Below are 10,376 nucleotides of genomic sequence, written 5' to 3' on the forward strand. Positions count from 1 at the left end.
TCTCAAATCCGATTTTGTATTTTTTTACTTCTTGATATAATTCAAAAAGATCAGATACAGATAAAAATAAGGTTTTTCCAAGTTGACATTGGCATTTTAATTTGGTAATAAATTCATTTGATCGATAAAATGGAAATGTTTCAGCATATAACGACAAATTATTTCACTGTCTAAAAATTTTGATAAATTTTGATCTAAAGCTTCTAAAGTTGCATACATATCATCATTTTTATTAAATGTCGGTTCATTTCGAAATATATTACGTCTAAAATATTAAAAAATATTTTTTTTGTTCTGTTTTCATGGCATCAGATGAATAAGCCATTCTTTTACCAGTGGTAATAGTTACATAATAATCGGCTAAAGTACTTGAATTTTGTCGTGTTCTATTTGATCATGACAAATTATTACTTGATGGCATAGGTTTTTTAGAATTTTGAGCAATAACCAATGATTGCTCATATAGTTCAAAAAACTTCTCACATCAATACGTAACTCTAATATTTGTTGTTTTGTTGCATTAATTAATAATGTACAACGTTTTATATCAAAAGTAGTTGATTTGCAGGTTAATTGATAAGCAATTAATGATATTTAATATTTCGTTTAACCATTTAATTCGTTCAATTCGACAAAACCTAAAAATCTTTCTTTAATTTTTAAATTGTGCAAATATCGGATATAAATACTCATTTGTTCAGTTTTTGACTGATCTCTAGCCTCATCTACAATTAAACTAAATATCTGGCTCCCATATAAACTTCATTTACTATTAATTGTAATACAAGCTTTGATGTAGCTTTTATTATATCATTTTGTATTTCAGGCGATATGTATTTGCTATTTTTAGATAATAAATTAAAATTTTATTTAAAATGTTCATTTTCGATGGCAAGTAATTTTATAATTTTTAAAAAGTTACCTTCATTTACTTCATGACATAAACACAAACTTCATCACAATTTTTACTATTGAATTCTTCTTTTCTTTCTTTTCGATGTTATCGTAGTCCGATATTTTGCCGTGCACAATATAAAAACCACCTTAATACAAATGTTAAAATAGCTTGATTTTTTATAACCTACTCCACAACATTCAAAATAAAAGGCGTGTCATTGACTGATTTGCAGAACCGATTAAAAACCATCAGGATTTAATTTTGTTAATTAAAACTGTATGCACAATATATTAATTATATTATTTTAAATACATATTATAGTCTACACATTTAATAGGATAAAAAAATATTATTTTTTTTTTTTTGGAAAAAAGTGGGTAGGCCCAGGCCTACCAGGCCTACCCACTGGCTACGCCACTGTGCTCATCCTCACACACTTTCATTTTGTATAAATATAACTTATATGTATAAACATTCGTTGCTTATAATTTTTAAATATAATTGATTTAATCTAAGTTCACTATTGACAATGTAGGTGACGCATTCATGGTTAATATATTCATGTACGTAATACCAGTGTTAACAATATAGTAATAAAAAGAAAATGTTTTCAAGACATTATTATAGTTTAATTTACATTATATAAAAATATTAGATATACCCAAATAGTTTAATAAATTATACACATAATGTGAACAGTTTTGAATAATTTATTACAATGTACCAGTAATTTAATCGAAATAATAATCCGTCATTTTGGTATGCATAAAATATCACTTGTTTCAGGACAAGGAGAATTTTATGGTTTTAACTTCCAAAGCTTAAGCTTTTTATAGTGTAATTCTTATTTTTTAACTGGGATAACGAGTTTCTAGAGTAGAATAAATAACAATAATGTCTTAGGTTTATAGACATAAAATACTATGTTCCATGGAGTCTTGTAATTTTGAACAAAGATGTAAATATGTTTCGTTTTTGGTATCAATTTAAATTTTAAATTTATTGTATTGGCTTGGTTTTTTTAATAACAACTTTTGATTCCAAACTGCATATTTTAGAAAGAATAATTAATATTTTTAATATTTAATATTTTGACAGAGTACACTGAATTCGTGGGTTTTACCGACTGTCAAAGGAGATGTACATTCTAATGAAGGTTTTCGTGAGATTTTATCTCCCGGGACAATACCATTATGTAAGCCAACATATTTTGCACCAAATAGACAAAAAAATACTAGACTAGAACTATTTTGTCAGCCTGATGGAATATGAAGTAAACATCTATATAGATGCAATACATGTAATTGTATTTTTACTTAACATTTTCTATATCCTTACTGAACTTTTATCATTTATTTTTATTTTAAAATATTATTTTAGATTGCGGTACAGTAAATAACACCATCAAAGTACTGATAAAGCACTTGTCGGAACGGCACCTTGGAATGCCGGAATATGTAGATTAAATAAAACAAACTTCGGTGATTATTTGATATGCATGGAGGATCAATAATTGCTTCAAACTTAGTCGTTTCTGTTAGTCTTTGTCAAAAAATTTAAGAAATAATAAAAAATAAATAAATATTATTTTTAGAGGCTCATTGTTTTTAGAAAAAATGTATGTTCTCTAATAATATATCTATAATTTCCTGTCTTTACAAAATTGTCGGTGGGAAATATGAAAAAAACTTTTCAATAATTAATGACTTCAAATTTCCTCAATTACCAATGTAAGTAAAGTTATGAATAATTCAAAACTTACAAATAATTTGTATGACATATTATATAACATAAATTAAAACAATTAATGTACAGGTGGATATGGTTCACTCAAAAGAAGGTTATTATGGATACTATGGGTTTCATGCTGAAGTTATAGCTATTATTGTATTACAAAAAGAGTTTCTTTTAGTAATGATGTTGTATTCGTTTGTATTAATTGGAATGGAAAATACAACGTAGTCAATGGAGATCAAGGAAAGGTTGGTTTATAATATTATTTAAATAATATTATTGTGATTTAATTACAGTGATTGTTAATAAGTTTTGTGCCTGTTCTGCATCGGGTAATACAATAGCATTTATACTGTTAACCATCACTATCGACCGTTGTCCATTGGTGACGTATTGATGCCGAGGGGAGCTTATTATCAGCCAAACTGAAATATAAAATCTTAAACATTGATACAAACACTTTTTCACACTCACGCGTTTTGATAAAATAATACAAAATATTTATAATTTATATTTATTCCGATTGACGTATTGATGCCGAGGGGAGCTTATTATCAGCCAAACTGAAATATAAAATCTTAAACATTGATACAAACACTTTTTCACACTCACGCGTTTTGATAAAATAATACAAAATATTTATAATTTATATTTATTCCGATTTATTATAAATATATAATAATAATAAATTATTTTTGAACAGTGGCCCGTTGGGAAGTTCCCGGTATCCTGCCGACCTAGTCTGACCCTTAATATATTGTCATTATTCAAGAAATTAAGATATAAATAAGAATAAAAAAACTTTACACGTATTTTATTTTAAAAATGTTCACCTCATATTAAACACTCTACAAATGAGTAGCTCTGTGTAAGTTATCAAAAATCCATCGATACATTTATAAAAACATAATATTAGGAGTCTATGAAAATTGAAATAATTGGCACGTGGCTACGGAGAAAAAAGTTGAGGAATCTCTGGTATAAACTCGACAGCTTCTTAATTATAATATTTGTATCTACTCTATGTATCTAATGTGTATAATAAATGTGAAATATTTTAATTGAAAATGTGTTTACATGACACCACTAAATATTTTAGTTTCAAACCACTACTTCCACATGTTATTAGGCGTACTATATCACATAATACCTTTGTAGTATAGTAGGTACCTGTGCATAATTTGTAATAATAAAAATTAAATTTATATTGCACCTACTACCCAATAACAGTCGTATGATACAATATAGTATTATTATAAAATATTTTTAGTTTCAGAACACGGATTGGACGAGGGAGACAGTGGTTCAGGCTCGTGCTTTTTAGACTCTAATTTGTATTGTTTAACCGGAATAGTGAGTATCAAGGATCCAGAACTGGAAATTTTAATTGCAGTTTCCACAGAAATTAAGTACCACATTCAATGGATTCGTAAACAGTATAAACATTATAACTAAGTCAAATACAATTAAGGTAATGTTATCCCAATTGTAATTGAAATATATATTAGTATATTTTGAATAATAAGTATTTTTCTTAAGTGTAACAATTTTTAACAGTATAATATTATTATATTGTTCATTAAAATTAAACATAATAGGTAGTATGTACACACACATATTATATAGGTATAAGCTAAATAACACTTAATCACTCACTTACTCATTCATCGCTACATCTTTAATCGTAACCTACTGTCTGAGTGGTATTCACTTGCCCAGTTGTTTTATTTATTTATTGTAGCATGCTAAAATGTATGCAAACCTTAGTACAGAATCGCACAGTATTTGCTTTTTACATACAAATAGACAACAATCGTTAGTGATAGGTACAGTTATTTACTTTAAATAATATTTAATTAATTTTCATTCTTTCTTAAATTCGCTGCACGAAGATTTTACTTAACAGGCACAAAACTTATTAACAGTCACTGTAATTAAATCACATTAATATTATTTAAATAATATTACAAGCCAACCTTTCCTTGATCTCCATTGACTACGTTGTATTTGTCATTCCAATAAATACAAACAAGTACAACATCATTACTAAAAGAAACTCTTTTTTGTAATACAATAATAGCTATATTTTTTTCAGCATGAAACCGATAGGATCCATAATATCCTTCTTTCATATCCAGCTGCACTAATTGTTTTAATTTTATGTTATATAATATATCATACAAATTATTTGCAAGCATTGAATTATTCATAACTTACATTGGTTATTGAGAAAATTCGAAGTCATTAATAATTGAAATGTTTCTTTCGTATTTCCCAACGGCAATTTTGTAAATACTGTAAATTATAGATATATTATTGGATAACATACCTTTTTCCCAAAAACAATGAGCCTCTAAAAATAGTATTTATTTATTTTTCATTATTTCTTAAATTTTTTGTGCAAAGACTTTACCAGAAACGTCTAAGTTTGAAGCAATAATTGATCCTCCACGGATATCAAATAATCATTGGAATTTGTTTTATTTAATCTACATATTCCGGCATTCCGAGGTACCGTTCCAACAAGTGCTTTGTCACCATTATTTATCAATACTTTGCTGATGATAATATTTACTATACCGCAATCCAAAATAATATAAAAATATAAAAATAAATGATAATAGTACAGTAAGGATATAGAAAAAGTTTTAAAATTAGAAACATTTATAGAAGACATATCTTTATGACATAAAAAATACAATTACATGTATTGCATATATATAGTTGTTTATTCCACATTCCATTAGACTGACAAAGTAATTCTAGGGAAGTATGTTCTTGTCAATTTGGCTCACTATATATTGGCTTCTATTATGGTATTTATATTGTATCGGGTTAGATTAGAGCAATTAGCTAATTAGCATATTAACTACCATTTAGGGTGCATTATTCAATATCTATATTATATGATAGTAGAGGAGGACACATTTATATAGACATAAACAAACTATAATCACCATAACCAAAAATATAACTCATTATATTAAAATTAGTAATTAGTAACTCAAACATAATTCATTAGAAATCGTAATAGATGCCGTTTCGACAAAATATGCTAGTTCACCATTGTACAATCAATACCTACTTGATTAATTTTATAGTCCTCATTCGTATTTTATTTTTATTTTATTTTTTTATTGGTTTTGTTGTACCATAATTGTTTTAATATAAAATATGTTCATCAATGTTATAAAGAATACAGATACATTTGTAATATTTAAATTATGTTCAGTTTTAATTTTTTTTTCAAGTTTTTATTTTGTTATAATTTAAAAGATTATAAAAAATATAATTACATAATAATAATTATATAATAATTAATTATATAATAATTAAATATATAATAATAAATAATATAAAAATATGTTTTTTTAATTTTATATAATAGTCATACCTACTGAAATGACCACTCCACGTTTAAAATAATATCGACATCCCTTAGAACTAACCCATCAATGTTAATTTGTAATGCATAATACAATTTCTTATCACTCCGTCCCCTACCGCGTCCTACCCAAATTAAGCAGTGAATATATTTGATTTTACAATAATATTTTGATCACATTATATAATTATATATAAATATCATTGTAGCATATTATTTTCAGATATATACAAATAATATACAAATATTACATATCATTAAACGTTAAAAAATTGTAAAGATTTTTGAATTAATAAAAAAGTTTATTTTACATCGTTTGGAGCATAATATTATATTATATATTAAATTGAATAATTTTTAATGTAAAAATGAAAAATTTTAAAAATTTAAAATGTTTATTCTCGTCACGAATTTGACAAAATGGAAAAGTGCTCCTAACTGATGCAAAGCAATCTTATATATGCATCAAACACCTTTTACATTATTTGAATCTTACCACTGGAATTCATAAAATATTGGCAGGCGTATTGCCATTTCTCATCCATAGATTTTGAATATTTTGATCTAATGACTAAAATTATATGTGTATAAGTGGTTGCGTAATATGCATAATGTAGGAGATTGGTGGAGTAAACACAAAGACGAGGAGTAACCGAAAGGAACGAAATAAAACAAAACTCCTTAAAAATTACACTTTTCAGGGGCCTCAATGACGCCAAAATGACTTAAGTCAATTATGATTAATGATTAGCACGGGAGAAGAGTATGTAACTCATTCGACACCCGAGCGTGATGCAATGACAAATGTCTACTAGATGCCCTCAAAAGTACCAATTCTCCCGTTACTCCAAAAAAAAAAAGCTAAATTTTTGACATTGAAAATAATATATTGAAAATCAATATAGGGCCGACATCGTATATAGGGATGTTAGGAGCACAGCCTGATCAGATGTACCTGGACCAGAGCCATTAACAACAAGAGCTTCTTCACTACTTGGCCATATTCTGCAGGACAAACGACGATACTACATTTTTATTCTGTTCTAATAAACAACATTGCATTTACTGTTTAAATTTGACTAGTATTTTATTTCAAAGCATCATCTTTCTGGATCCTTGAAGGGGAAGCACGTAACAGATGGTACAGATATGCCAATGGTTTTTTTTCTAACTAAGTAGGAAGGCTCAAATAACTATAGGAGGAAAACTTTGGTCAGACTCAAACACATATGCACAGGACAATAAGTGGGTGAAACGAAAATTGTAGTTTAAAGTGAACTGCGGAGATATAACGGTCATCTGGAATCTTCATCAAAGTAACCACAGATACTGTGGCCCGGCTAGAATCATTAGAAGTTAATCATGTAAAAATATGTTATCTTAGCTCACGTTTTCTTTGTGTTAATAATATTGTATAATATACTGTTATGAATTTTTTAAATGTAAGAAAAAAACATGGTGTTCATTTGAATTATTCTAATTTCACCAAAAAGGTATTTAATAAATAAACCATTTCTTTGACAATATAATTAAATATTTTGTTTTTTTGTTTTTATTTTTTTTATATTAAGTTAAAGCCGCAACAGCTAAGGTTATTGGGAGTATTTACTATTTTGTTTTAATTATATAGGTAGTATGAATTTATCAATACATTATTTTTTATAAGTTGATTGATTTTTTTTTAATCATGCAAGCAATATTGATCAATTGATTCTATTTTACGGTACGTCAGTTTATTTAAACGTATTCTATTTACAGTTTTAAAAATTTTTATTCTAAAAATATTTCAACTGCTTTTTTCCACGATATATATATTGTATACTTTAAACTTTTAGAACATATTATAACACATAATTACCTCTTTTTAAAAGTTATAATAGATTTTTAAGTTTAATTATAAAATACTTCCCATAGATGCATTTTAAATATATATATATACCAAAATATTTTATTGTAAAACTACTATTAACAGTATGTAGTAAACTATATTTTGATACTTACATGGTTATAATATATTTAGTGTTTGAAGTATGAAATATTTCATTTGAAATAGTTCACGATATGGTGAAATATTGAAATTTTTAACACAAATAAAAACACTATTTTTTTATTTATTTAACACAACGTTCAGTGTTTTAAATTCTAATGTATTAATACAGTAGGTATACATTATACATGTATAATATTGTATACCTACTTATATCATTTAAACATCAAAATATTTAAAAATTTTGAATACCATTTTAAATGTATAATTCCAAAGGTTAGGTATACATATAAGTACCATACAGTTATGAAGGTAATTTATACGATAATTATATATACATATAAAACTTATTTAAAAATAAACAAAATTTATTAAAATACTGAAATATTTCAAAATTTTAAATTTCATGAAATTTTCAAACACTAAATATATTATTATATAATATGTGGGTATAAAAGTAATAATAAACAAAATTCATAAACAATTATTACTACGCAAAGTTCTGAAGACGTTTTAAGTATAAGTAAATTAAAAATGATTATTAAGCTTTAATACGGATTAAAGTATACTTACAGAAATAATCACAATAAAAACGAAGACTAAACAATACTTAATGGTTCTAAAAGTAAGTATTTAATCTCTGAGATGTATTTACACGTAGACATTATTGTAGAATAGTAATAGCAACATAATATAGTGTAATCAAATAATAAAAAGTCGAAAAAAAACTATAGCTCATCGGTGTAAAATAAACTTAAAACTAGACTGTTAATATTGGAATTATCACACTCAACGACATTATACATTTATACCTACCCCCCTTTACTTTGGTTTAAACGCTCCTCGACGTTTTATTTTATTAAGTGTGTAATATTTATAATACAAACATTAATTAACAGTTGATAAAAACGATGTAATCAATTGTATAATTATACATAAATAAATTTACCGTCGGAAAAAATTTAATTTTTTTCACTGCACCGCTATTGCAGGAATAAAAATATTAAATCTAATGAAATTATAATTCATTGCTGGCATTTAAATGTTTCCAACTGTAAATTTTATATTTTTTCATCTAAATAAAACCCCATTCTACTACACTTAAAACGTTAATCGGTCCTGCATAGTAATTGGGACGTGTTTGGTACCTATTCGAAAAAAAGTGTCCCTTTAACATAAATTATTTGAAATTAATGAATACTACGCTCGTTTCACTGAAATGGATAATAATATAGAGAGTCGCACATATTATGAGCGTATATGTATATTACCTATATAATGCGCATTGCGCATATACTTAGTAAATACTAACTGTAATGTCATATTATATTTTCGATTTGCTTGCCGTCTCAAAAGTTGACCGATTTGGCTAATAGTTAATGTTGTGTACTTAAAATACAGATTTTTTTATAAACGATCGGCAAGGAAAGAATTTTAAAGGCTGAAGTGCACTATTTATGTTCTAAATTTTTTAAAAGTCACGTTTTTGGACTACTTAATAAGTATTATACACAATACAGATACATACACAGATGTATAAGTATATATTTGTTTATTCGGCCAGGGAATGCTTCAAAGACTTAATAGGATTTCTTACCATTCTATATATGCCTACTACAAACTCTGAACAGCGAGTAGGTATATTAATTTTGGATCCACGTCATATATTTGACGACGTACCTATTATGTATGCGAATTATAAGAATTATGTCAACAACTACTTTAAACCAATTTCCCCAAGACGATGAGCATACACCTATACATAACATGTATGTATATACATTTTTTGTCTATCGCACGTGCACATACATGTATCGTTTGTTTCCTGTTTGTAGATCACCGGATGATCTTTCCGTTGCTTTATTTTTGCCCTATACATGGAGTATCAATAGTTAGTACATAAGTTCTGATAACCAAATACCAAATACCAGTTATCAGTCATTAGATGTCATGTACTCACGTATTTAAATAAGGTAGGTAAGGTGACAAACATTATACATATCTAGCAAGACATGACACGTTTTATATACTAGTCTTAAATGCAGTTTAGCTTTGGACTTTTGGTCCATTAAAAAACAATTCATACATTTAATAATTCAGGCACAAAAGATTCAAATAAACAACAAATACCAAATTATATAACGTTTGGCTAGATAATGATCTTTATTGCGCATCTTTTAATACAACCATTGAAACATATAAACTTTTAATTTAGGAAAAAACAATCAGCAATCAAATCATAAGATTATTCAAAATTAGGTATCTATAACATTTAAATCACTTAATGGGATATGCGGTGTCCGATGTTTACAAACTCTAACCGTTTAATTTCCAGTAAAAAAAAAAAAATATTCCTTAACTTTCAAAACTAT

At 26.5% G+C, this 10,376-nt stretch overlaps 1 long non-coding RNA gene across 2 annotated transcripts in view; it reads left to right on the forward strand.

Annotated features, from left to right (window-relative positions):
* The window catches only part of LOC103308458, a 9,610-nt gene extending 5,456 nt beyond the window's left edge, over positions 1 to 4,154 (forward strand). For both annotated transcript variants that reach the window (XR_001678975.1, XR_001678974.1), the window contains 4 exons: positions 1,997 to 2,198; positions 2,279 to 2,628; positions 2,714 to 2,880; positions 3,903 to 4,154. This is a non-coding gene — a long non-coding RNA (uncharacterized LOC103308458). The remainder of the gene's footprint in view (positions 1 to 1,996; positions 2,199 to 2,278; positions 2,629 to 2,713; positions 2,881 to 3,902) is intronic.
* The last annotated feature ends 6,222 nt before the right edge of the window (positions 4,155 to 10,376 follow it).

The sequence above is a fragment of the Acyrthosiphon pisum genome, chromosome X (assembly GCF_005508785.2).
Source record: "Acyrthosiphon pisum isolate AL4f chromosome X, pea_aphid_22Mar2018_4r6ur, whole genome shotgun sequence".
Taxonomy (NCBI): Eukaryota; Metazoa; Arthropoda; class Insecta; order Hemiptera; family Aphididae; genus Acyrthosiphon; species Acyrthosiphon pisum.